Source organism: Erythrolamprus reginae, chromosome Z (assembly GCF_031021105.1).
Source record: "Erythrolamprus reginae isolate rEryReg1 chromosome Z, rEryReg1.hap1, whole genome shotgun sequence".
NCBI classification, from domain to species: Eukaryota; Metazoa; Chordata; class Lepidosauria; order Squamata; family Dipsadidae; genus Erythrolamprus; species Erythrolamprus reginae.
In genome coordinates this window covers 75,877,282-75,890,066 of record NC_091963.1, presented here as the reverse complement: position 1 = coordinate 75,890,066, position 12,785 = coordinate 75,877,282, and the positions used below count along the sequence as shown (strand labels likewise).

The 12,785-nt window shown below is 37.1% G+C and overlaps 1 protein-coding gene across 1 annotated transcript in view; it reads right to left on the bottom strand.

Annotated features, from left to right (window-relative positions):
- DNAJC13 (DnaJ heat shock protein family (Hsp40) member C13) overlaps nt 1-12,785 on the bottom strand; it is a 179,415-nt gene that overhangs the window by 68,531 nt on the left and 98,099 nt on the right. The window lies entirely within an intron of this gene.

The window sequence follows — 12,785 nt, the reverse complement described above, 5'->3', positions numbered from 1 at the left end:
AAGGAGTTCTTCCATTGTTATAGGACTCTCCATCCTCTCCTGTTGTTCTTCTGTTAATTGTGGTAACTCTGAACTTTCTAAATATTTAAATACTTCATCTTCCTCAATATTATCATCTTTATACAATTCTTTAAAAAAACTTTGTACTATGTTTGCTTTTCCTTCTGTGTCATATTTTATTATTCCATCTTTGTCTTCTAATTGTTTAATTAATTTAGATTGTCTCTGTTTTCTCAGTTTATATGCTAACCATCTACCTGGTATATTGGCATGTTCAAAATATTGTTGCTTAGCTCTTTTTATTTTTTCCAGTATTTGATTTTGTTCTTCCAGTCTAATTTTATGTTTAATTAAATTTATTTTTTTCCCCAAATCCTTATTTTTCATATTTTGTTGTGATATAAATTCTAATTGTTTTAATTCATTCGTTAATTGTTCATATTTTCTTTTCTTTTCTTTGTTGTATTTTACTGTGTAGGATATTGTTAATCCTCTTATGTATGCTTTAGTTGCATCCCATAAATTTTGGGGAGTAGTATCTGTATTTTTATTAATTTCAAAAAATATTTTTAATTCCTTCTCAATCCATTCTTTATATTCTTTCTCTTTCAAAATATTTCTATTCATTTGCCAGTTATAATACTTTTTACTATTTCTCATATAGACTATAACTGGGTTATGATCCGCCCAAGTATTAACATCTATTTCCACCTCTTGTATATACTCTGCTGTTGTTTTGGGAGCCCACACCATATCTATTCTAGTCCAAATTTTGTGGGGGTTTGAGTAGAAAGTATATTGCCTTCTTTGGGGATGTCTTTCCCTCCAAATATCATTCAATAGTAATTCTGCTTTCATTTTTTGAAAAGTGGAGGGTAATAATTTTTTTTTTTCTTTTTACTATTTTTCTTCTCCCCCGAGTGGTCTAATTGCCTATTTGTTATGGCATTAAAATCTCCAATAATTAACATATTTTCCAAATTTAACTCTATAATTTTTTGATGTAATTTTTTATATAATGCAATTTGATCATCATTTGGGGCATATATAGAAACAATAGCAAGAGGTCTAGGTTCAATATTAACCTGGACAATCAAAATTCTACCTTCGTTGTCACTAAATAATTGTTTGGAATTTATAGAACTCTCAACATACATTGCTACTCCTCTTTTCTTTTGATCTGCTAATGCAGCATACATATTTCCAATTTTAGTATTTAACAATAAATTCCTATTACGTTTTTTTATATGTACTTCTTGAAGTATAACAATTTGAGCCTTTTGGTTCTTAATTTTAGAAAATATTTGTTTTCTTTTTTTTGGTTCGTTTAGTCCATTAACATTTACTGAGAAAATTTTTAAGTCTCTCGATGTGGTCATTTATTGTACTTCTTGGTTTCCCGCTGGGGTTGCTTTCTTCTGGCCCCGTGGTCCTGCTCCTCCACTTGTGCAGATGCCCCCATGGCTTCCGCCTGCATTGCTTCCAGTTCTCTTGTTAGCTGTTCCATTTCGCTTATTCCACTATTTTCATAAAAGTCTCTTGCTTGATCCAAATTCTCCAACTTGTATCTTGTTGATTTCCATGTCAGTGACAGTCCTTGTGGAATAAGCCAGCGAAAAGTTATATTCTCTTTGATCAAGAGTTTGGTCAAAAAATGGTAATCTCTTCTGTTCTCTCGGACACGTCTTGGAATTTGTTTTAATATTTTTATTTCTTTACCTTTGTGTTGTAAGTGACCAGTTCTTGACCAATGCAATATGTCATCTCTCAAAGTTTTTCTTACAAATTTGATGTGAATCTCTCGTGGAAGGTTGAAACGACGTATGTAGCTATTCGAAGTTCTGAAAACTTCATCGATTTCTTTTATTATTTCAAGTGGGTCTATCTTGAGGATTTTCCCAATAATGTCAGCCATAATGGCCTTTAAATCTTCATCCTTTTCTTCTATTATATTTTGAAATCGTAGCCCATATGACGCACGTTGCATTTCCAGATGTGTAATTGATTCATCATGTCTTCTGTAGCGTGAATCCGCTCTGTCCTCAAGGTGATCAATTCTTTTCTCCATTTTCTCCGCCTTTTCTTCAGCTGCTTTCATTCGGTCTTCACTGTCTTTCAAGGTTTGTTTGATCTCCTTCATCTGGTCTTTCATCTCTCCTGTGTCTACTTTCATTTCAGCCATCTCTGTTTTTATTTCATCTCTCTGCTGAGTTGCATCGCGTTGAGATTGAAGCATAAATTCATTTAATGCAGTTAGTGTCTCTTGAATTGAGGCAAGTGAAGGTTGTTGTGGTTTCTCTTTCTCCTTGGTAAACATAGTTGCTGATAAGACCGGCTGTGCGGGAGAGGGATGAGGCGAGCCTTGAGGGGACGATGCAACAGATGTTTGCTTCTTAATTGTTTTAGTATAAGTAGAAGTACTTGACATTTTGAAATTTAAAATTAGTATTTTTTTATGTTAGCAGTGTGTAGAAAATCGCTATAAATTCCAAACCTACGCAATTAATTACCCTAAGCAAACCACAGTAAAAATTCAAATACACACTGAAATTTGAAATATAGTTCAAGTACAAATGCAATTAAAATTCAATATTCAAAATATGACTCGTAAACTCTTATTACTCTAAGTATCAAGAAAAAAGAAATTGGTTTGGCACAGCAGGAGAAGAGGGAAAAAAAGGAAAACCAAAGGAGGAGGAAGGAGGAAGAAAATAGAGAGAAAGAGAAAAAGAGAGTAAAAGGAAGAGGGCAATCTAAAAGAAAAGAAAAAATATAATTCAATTAAGGAGGAGCAGGAAGCCAAGGATTTTTAACAATGCATATACAAAACCAAGATGATTATAATATGGGTTTAAAATTCAAAACTTAAAATTGTAAGAAGGAAGAAGCAAAAAACCAATTATTAATATTCCTCTTATAATAGAATAATTTTGTTGATTGAAGATGTAATCTGTTTTAGAAAACACTTTAGTATAGGTTAAAAGAAGGTCCCGTTGATTTAAAGAATAAAAACAGTAAAGTTTAATCTTCTCAAAATTTATAGAATCTGTTTTCCAAACGATTGCAATTTAATTATCCAATGTTAGAATGAAGTCGATCCGTCTCTCGCAGCTTAAGGGAAAATGTAAAGCCTCTCCGCTACGAATCCAACAGAACCGCCGTTAATCCAAACGAAATGATCCAACGAAGTAATCCAAATAGGGTCAATCAGATAATCCAAATATAAGAAATCCCAAATAGGAGAAAAATATTTTTTATATATTTATTCAAGTTTTGTGACTAGATAGTAAGCAGTCTTGATCCTTCCGCTAGAAAAATCCGAGCCCGGACTTCATTTTCTAATATTTTTTGTAACCAATTGCTTCAAAAGGGGAGAAAAATATTCAGCCAAATAATTTCATTTTATATATGTTAAACCTTTTAGTGTCTCATTTTAAAATCCTTTAAATTCCCCTTGTTTTCAAGCATTTGACAGTTCAAGTCGAAATTCAAGACAATAAGTGAAAGTAGTGAAAGTAAGTTCCGGCTGTTATTTTGCGCCTGGATACAATGTTTTTAGACAACTTTCTCTTTCGCCTTCTTTTAAAACTATTTTATTCTCCACTTTCTTTTACTTCGATCTTCTTATTTAACATGAAACATAGAAAAAAAAAATCTTTTTACCTTGATTGTATTTTCTTTAGTGTATTCCTTTTTCAATAAGAGTAGCTTTAATCTCTGCTTTCACTTTTCTGATTCTTTCTTGCTTCCCGCTGGTTTGGTGGGATCGTAATGGCCGAGTCCTCTTGCGAGAGGACCGGTGCTCCCTGTTCCAGAGCTGCAGGACAGACCCCCTGCCTCCGGAGCCTCAGCGATGGCCCCTAGGACAGAGGGAAATCCCCTGTTCTAGGATCGAGCCATCTGGACTCGATCCAATCGCGTTGGGGCGACCTCTGGAAGGGTGAAAGGAGTCTCAAGGCAGAGCCCTGCCAAGAGACTCCACTGCGGTCCTCAACGAAACCGGAAGTCGAAATGAAATGAACTTCTATGAACTTATTTGAGATTTTATAAAGTTTTAAGTGGACCAATTCAAATGGGATCGTGGTGAATGGATTTAATCTCCTTAATGAATTTTTAATTTTTTAAATTTTAAAGATACTACTTTTTACTTTTCACCTCTCAACTGGATTGGATTTTAAACTCTGATATTAAAAGGATTTTTAGCAATTTTGAGGTATCCATAGAAGGACTATTTTCTAGATGACAAGAGCATAAGGATTAAACTGAAAGAGACAGATTAAAGTATCTCCTTATTATATTTCCTTTTTTTTACATCTCTTATTTTTTTATATTTGCAATACATTTGCCTTTATATTTTTTCCTTGTCTCTCCTCGTGGATTGTTAATTTTTCACTCCTTTTTGGATCTATTTTTCTGTTTAATATAAGACTGAGAACCTAGCCAGAGGACTTTGCTATAAACAAAACTTGTTTTTTCTTTTTTCCCTTTACAAAGCACTTATATATTTTTATCTCCTTTTATTTAAAACATCATAAATTTTTCTTTAGAAGATATTACTACGTCTTATATTGCTACATTTCCTTTTATTTTTACATCAACATCTAAACACTTTTTTCAGCCCTTTTTTCTTTTGTTAAACTTCTTTTTTATATTTACATATCTATAGAAAAATTTTAAATCCTTTTTTCTTTTTCCTATCTCTTTCTCCCTATATCCTATCCTGGTCTTTTCAATTTCTTTTTCTTAACAGACATTTAAAATGTGCTAGAATACTATTTCCCCCCTCTTATTTGGTGAACCCCCCAATTTCACAATTTTATAACATATTTTAGAATCTATATTACAGTTAAGTGTATTGTTAAGTGTATTGTTAGATAATTGCTTTAGAGTGTATTTTAAGATTAACAACCATAACTTTTTCATCATTAACTTCCTTCCTTTTTTATTTCTTTTTCCTTCCTTCTTATATTTATATATATATATTTTATTCTCTATAAATACTGACTTTTTATTGGATTGCTCTGTTGTTTGATTGCTAAATCTTTCTTTTTTAAATATTGCATAATTATTATTTTAATTTCTAAGTAAAAAGAAGTTATATCAAGGTATTGCATAATATATTGTAAACCTCTGAGACATGAAAGGTTCTTATAGGGCTCAAAGTGTGACTTCTGTTACAACAACAACTCGAAAACAAACATCCACTCCAACTCAAACTCCAAACTTCTACCCCAAAGGTATCTCCCACATCATCCCCATTACAACAAAGAACAATAACAACAATGTTAGCTAAGGAAAAAGAAAAAGAAAAGATGCCGACAGAATCCAATCTCCAGACTATTCAAGACACCCTAGCGGTCATTCAAGATTTTATGCAGAAAACACAAACACAAATACAATCCCAAATGGATACAAATAAAGAAGAAGTGAAAAAATACTTTGAAGAAATGAAGGAAGAAATGAAAAATGAAATGGGTGCTCTGAAAACTGAGCTTAAGACGGAGATCGGCAATGTTAAAACTGAAATTGGCGAAGTCAAAGGGAGCATGAAGGAGATGGATGGAAACATGAAAGTTATACAACAGAATTTACAAGAAAACGAAAAAAGAATAAAAGCAACGGAAGATAAAATCCATGATTTAGGACAAAAGGTGGAAGAATACGAAGAACATAATTATGCAATCAACAGAGGCTTTGACGAAGCAATAACCAACCTTGAACTTCAATCCGCATCACATGGCTTGAGATTCCAAAATATAAATGAAGAGAAAGATGAAGATCTACCTGCAAAAATGGTGGAGATAATAGGAGAAATCCTACAAATGGACCCTCAAGAACTTATAAGAGAGATAGATGAAATTGATAGAGTCTGGCTATGCACGGCGACACAACCTACCAAGAGAAGTCCACATCAAATTCTCAAGAAGAGTAATTAAAGATGACATCTTAAAACAGGCGACAAATCAGACCTGGAAACACAAAGGGAAAGATATTACAATTCTGAAACAGGTCCCAAAGAGGGTAAGAGAAAGCAGAAGAGAGTACTATTTTCTTACAAATGTCTTAATCAAAAGGAACATAATTTTTCGATGGCTAGTACCAGAAGGACTTTCTCTGACCTGGCAAGCAATGAAAATCAAGATAGAGAGTGTGGACGAGGCAAGAGCTTTTTTCGCACAAAGCAGATTGAACAAAACCGACCAACTTCAGATAGAACTTAAAGATAAAGAAGAAGAAAAGGGGGCCACCGGTAAAGAGAGGGGAGAAATGCAAGATGTTAAAAAGAAGCAACCACAAACGCAACAAGAATTGGTGTTAGACAGTAGATTGCGTGAACCAAAAAAAATTAAAAAATACTATAAATAGAAATGTCACATGACTTGAAAATTTTCTCAGTCAACGTTAACGGCTTGAATAACCCTAGGAAAAGAAATCAAATATTGACTAAACTTAAGAAACAAAAAGCTCAAATAAATATTTTGCAAGAAGTTCATATTAAAAAATCAAAGAGGAGTTTACTTAATAAACCAAAATTTGGGAAACTTTATACTAGTTTAGCAAATTTTTAAAAAAAGAGGCGTAGCAATGTACATTGATGAAACAATAGAGTCAAAACAAATATACAGTGATAGCAAAGGCAGAATTTTAATTGTACAATTGGATTTAGAAATGAAACCTCTCGTTATTATATCAATATACGCACCAAACGATAACCAAAAACAATTTTATAAAGAATTGCATGATAACATAATTGAGCTACCAATAGAAAATATGATAATAATGGGTGATTTCAATGCGATTTCAGATAGTCAAATGGATTATACAGGGAAAAAGAAAGAAAAGAAAAAAAAGATAATTTTACCCACATTTTGGAAAATGAGTACAGAATTATTATTAAAAGACATATGGCGTGAATGCCACCCACAAAATAAACAATACACTTTCTATTCTAATCCTCATAAAATTTGGACTAGGATTGATAAGGCCTGGGCATGAGCACATACGATGGAAAAGATCAGAGACCTCGAAATAGAAACCAACAGCTGGGCAGACCACAACCCTTTAGTCATATATTGGAAAGGTAAGAGAAAAGTAAATAATTGGTCTATGAATAGAAACATATTACGTGACTCTGAATACAAAGAATAAATAGGGAAAGAATTGGAGGCTTTCTTTAAAATAACAAAAAAGGTCAAATACCTGGGTATATGGATTACCTCTAAAGCTATATCTTTAAAAAATGATAATTATACAAAATTGTTAGGACAAATCAAAAAGGACTTGGAAATATGGAATAATTTACAGTTATCTTTAGTTGGAAGAATCTCCACAATTAAAATGAATATCCTCCCTAAAGTATTATTTCTATTCCAAGTTATCCCAATCAACCCCAGACCAATTTTTTTTAAAGAATTAAATAAAATTACAAAAAAAATTATATGGCAGGGAAAGAAACCAGGAATAAAACAAAGTTCATTAGAAGACCGTAAAGAGAGAGGAGGACTTGGCCTCCCTAATTGGAAGCTATATTCCCAAGCGACGGCCTTAACGTGGATAAAAGAATGGTAAACTCTTGAGAATCGAAGACTACTTAATTTAGAGGGTCATGACTTAATGCTAGGCTGGCATGCTTTTGTATGGTATGAAAAGCTTAAAACTCATTCATACTTTAAAAGTAACCTTATTAGGAAAGCACTAATAGAAGTTTGGAATGAGATAAGGAAAAATCATTTTTTAGTAATGCCAGAATGGATTTCACCGATAGAAGCTATTTCACACCCAAATTTGTTAAAAGATAGTAGAATATGGAAATATAGAGATCTACTGGATAATCAACTAAAATTAAAAACCAAACAAGAACTGCAGGAGATAGGCATCGACATAGACTGGTGGCAATATGCCCAGATTATTTCTAGATATCAAAAAGATGTCAGAACTTTTATTTTAAAAAAAGATAATAACATATTTGGGAAATTATTAATTCGAAATCAAGGGAAATTAATAGGGAAGTTATATAAATATTTAATAAACTATAAAATGATAGGTTGGATATTGAAAGATAACATGATTAGCTGGTGTAAAAATTTTGGAAAAGAAATAAATTTGGAAACATGGGAAAAGGTATGGATATATAATTGGAAAATAACTAAATCAATTTCTTTTAAAGAAAATCAAATTAAGATGTTTTACAGATGGCACCTTCCACCATATAGGATTTCAAAGATGTTCCCAAATACCTCTCCAATTTGCTGGAAATGTAAAAAAGAAATTGGTACATACTTCCATGCATGGTGGACCTGCCCCAAAGCTATGATCTATTGGGACAACGTAGAAAAATGGTTCAAGGAAATAACGAGCAAGGAGATTAAAAAGACTCCAGAATTTTTCCTACTAGGCATTAGCGATACCAAATATAAAAAAGAAATATATTATTTAATAATTCATATCTTAGTAGCGGCAAGAATTACATTTGTGCAAAAATGGAAAGAAAAGGAAATTCCAAAAGACGAAGATGTTTTTAAGAAAATCATGGAATGTGCAGAATTAGATATGATGACGAAACAGTAAAATAATCAAATGGAAACAGAATTTTATAAAACTTGGGCGAAAGTGTATAATTGGTGGAATGTTAAAAAAGATTATTAATAATATATAAATGAACTCTAGAAAATTTAAATTTATTAAATTGAATAAATAACATTGAAATTTTATGGATAAGTTTTTAACATTATTAATTGTTTTCAATTATTTTAATTATAACGAAAATGTTGAAGTAGATGTTATAGTATAGTAGTATATTAAGAAATTTTAAGTATAAGTTTTTTGTTTAATTAATTGATTCTAATTATCTTAATTATATTGGTAAAATGGAAATATAGAAGTAGATGTTATATTATAGTAGTACATTAAGAAATTTTATGGAAAAGTTTTCAGTATATTCGAATTGACTCCAATTATTTAAATTACAATGTTAAAATGGAAATACCGAAGTAGATGTTGTATTATAGTAGTATATCATGAATTATCTTTCTGTATTGATCTAAATCACAATTAGACTTTTTTTTGTGTATTAGTAAGACTTCTATGCTTAGCGGAGCAATGGTAGCTCCTTTAAATGTTAAATGTTGTTTGTCTTGTTTGTCTTGAAGTAAAACCAATAAAAACATCTAAGAAAAAAAAAAGAACAACGGATACCGGAGGGCGACCAGAATGCTTGTCGAGAACTGGGGGTGTTGCAGAGACAGGGGAACTCAAGGTAACAAGATAACGAAGAGTGCTGGCCCGTGGCAGCGGCTGGCATCAAAGAGATCACTGTACTCAGTGACTTGGATACTCTTAATGACTCTGATTCTGACTTTCTGGAACTCAGCCGACTTAGAGTCTGGCACCATTTTGCTGCTAATTTGCTTAAGAACTGCTTGTCAATTGTATTTCTCCCTATATTTTATATATTTTATATATTTTTACCTTTATTAGTGGGTTTTTTTAATTATTAATTTAATTTAATTTTTTAAACTAATTTATTGGGGGGGGTGTTAATTGATGGATAACTGGGGTGGATGGAATAATATGTATGGAATGAATGACTGGGGTGGATGGGATGGGTGGAATGGGTGGGATGGTATGCATGAGAAATGGGATTGGTATGAATGATACATTTGACCCACCTGGCGATGGAGAGGCAGGAGGGGAGAGGGCACCTATCTCTGAGATGGTGGAGGGTAGGAATATCCTGGTGCTGCTGGGGAGAGGCAGATATGGCGGGAGCCATGGAGCTACCCATTCTAGGGGAAGGAGGGATCGCTGCTTAATAGCGATCCCTTGTTCCGGCTCCGTGCGTTCAACGAGTGTAATCCTGGCTCTCGGCTCAGGCTGCTGCTACTCAATGCCAGGTTGGTGGTAAATAAAGCTCTCCTCATCCAGGATTTGATCTTGGAGGAGGAGGCCGACCTGGCATATGTGACTGAAACCTGGCTGGGCTCAGAAGGAGGGGTTCCTCTCTCTGAAATTTGCCCATCTGGGTTTCAGGTATGGCATCAACCTCGACCCCAGGGAAGGGGGGGAGTGGCTATCATAGCCAGGGAGAGCCTTTGCCTGCATAGACTCATTGCTCCAGAGATTGTGGGTTGTGAGTCTCTCCTGGTGAAGTTGGAGTTAGGGGTTCAGGTGGGCTTGTTGCTCATGTACCTGCCTCCAAGCTGCGTGTCAACAGCCCTGCCTGTGCTGCTCGAAGAGGTAGCCGGGCTGGCGGTAGGGTTCCCCAGACTTATTGTCTTGGGGGACTTTAACCTACCGTCGCTTGGTGAAACCTCTGTGCTAGCGCAGGAGTTCATGGCCACCATGACAGTCATGGATCTGACTCAAGTAGTACAGGGTCCGACTCATGAGGGGGGGCATGCACCCGACATGGAATTCCTCTCTGAGCAATTGGGTTATGGTCTGAGATTAAGGGGCTTAGAAGTGTTGCCTTTGTCATGGTCAGATCATTTTCTACTGTGGCTTAACTTCCTGGTTCCAATCCTTCCCCGCAAGGAGGCGGAACCGACTAGGTGGTTCCGCCCCAGACACCTGATGGACCCAGAGGGCTTTCAGAGGGCACTTGGGGTTATTCCAGATGCACAGTTTGGCAGAGTCTCTTGCTGTAGCCTGGAACAAGGCTGCAACGGAGGCTCTTGACCGGATTGCGCCGTTGCGACCTCTCCACAGCACTAGACCCCGGAAAGCTCCTTGGTTTACTGAGGAACTCCAGGAGTTGAAACGGCAGAAGAGACGTCTAGAGAAGTGATGGAGGAAGAGTAAGTCCGAATCCAATCCAACACTTGTAAGAGCTCATATTAAGACTTACAAAGTGGCGCTCAAGGAGGCAAGATGCGCGTATCATGCTGCCTTGATTGCATCAGCGGAATCTCACCCGGCCGCTCTGTTTAGGGTGACCCGCTCCCTTCTTAACCAGGGGGGAGTTGGACAGCCCTTGCAGAGCAGTGCCGAGGATTTTAACACATTTTTCGCTGATAAAGTCGCTCGGATCCGAGCGGACCTCGGTTCCGATTGGATAACAGAGTCAACTGACAACGACTCAGTCAAGGTAACTGGGGCCCATCCTTGTCCATCTGTCTGGGAATAGTTTGATCTGGTGACACCTGATAAAGTGGACAAGGCCAGTGGAGCTGTGAGTTCAGCCACCTGTTCACTGGATCCTTGTCCCTCCTGGCTGGTTTCGGAGATTGTCAACGCTTTTTTGGGTAGGGGGTCCTTTCCGGCTCCCTACAATGAGGCACTTGTGCGCCCCCTCCTCAAGAAGCCTTCCCTGGACCCAACCATTCTCAACAACTACCGTCCAGTCTCCAACCTTTCCTTTATGGGGAAGGCTGCTGAGAAGGTAGTCATGCTCCAGCTCCAGCGGTCCTTGGAAGAAGCTGATTATCTAGCCCCTCAGCAAGTCGGGTTTCAGGCCTGGCTACAGCACGGAAACTGCTTTGGTTGCCTTGATTAATGAACTCTGGCGTGCCTGGGACAGGGGTTTATCCTCTGTCCTGGTGCTTCTTAACCTCTCAGCGGCTTTCGATACCATCGACCATGGTATCCTTCTGGGCTGGCTGGAGGGGTTGGGAGTGAGAAGCACTGTCCTTCAGTGGTTCTCCTCCTACCTCTCCGGTCAGTCGCAGGTGGTGCTAGTGGGTGTCAGAGGTCGACCTCTAGATTTCTCCCTTGTCGGGTACCTCAGGGGTCGGTCCTCTCCCCCTGCTATTTAATATCTATATGAAACCACTTGGCAAGATCATCCAGAGGCATGGGGTGAGGTATCATCTGTATGCTGATGATACCCAGCTGTACATCTCCACCCCATGTCCAGTCAACGCACAGTTGTAGTGATGTGCCGGTGCCTGGAGGATGTTAGGGTCTGGATGGGTGTCAACAGATTCAAACTCAACCCTGATAAGACAGAGTGGCTGTGGGTTTTGATTCCCAAGGACAATTCCATCTGTTTTTCCATCACCCTGGGCATCCTCCTCGACCACAGCTAACATTAGAGAACTATCTTTCAGATGTGGCGAGGGGGGCATTTGCCCACGTTCGCCTGGTGCACCAGTTGCAGCCCTACCTGGACTGGGAGTCACTGCTCACAGTCACTCATTCCCTCATCACCTCGAGGTTCAACTACTGTATCACTTTCTACATGGGACTACCTTTGAAGAGTGTTCGGAAACTTCAGATCGTGCAGAATGCAGCTGCGAGAGCAATCATGGGCTTCCCCAGGTATGCCCATGTTACACCAACACTCCGCAGTCTGCATTGGTTGCCGATCAGTTTCCGGTCACAATTCAAAGTGTTGGTTATGACCTATAAAGCCCTTCATGGATTCAGACCAAAATATCTCCAGGACCGCCTTCTGCCACACGAATCCTAGTGACCAGTTAGGTCCCACAGTTGGCCTTCTCTGGGTCCTGTCGACGAAACAATGTCGTCTGGCGGGGCCCAGGGATAGAGCCTTCTCTGTGGCGGCCCCGACCCTCAGGAATCAACTCCCCCCAGAGATTAGGATTGCCCCCACCCTCCTTGCCTTTTGCAAACTCCTTAAAACCCACCTCTGCCGTGAGGCATGGGGAAATTGATTCCCCTGGGCCATTTTTCGTTTTATGTATGGTTTATCTGAGATGTATGACTGTTTTTTATATTAAGGGGTTTTAAATTGTTTTTAACTATTGGATTTGTACTTTTTTCTTGTTGTGAGCCACTCCGAGTCTTCGGAGAGGAGCAGCATACAAATCTAATAAATAATACTA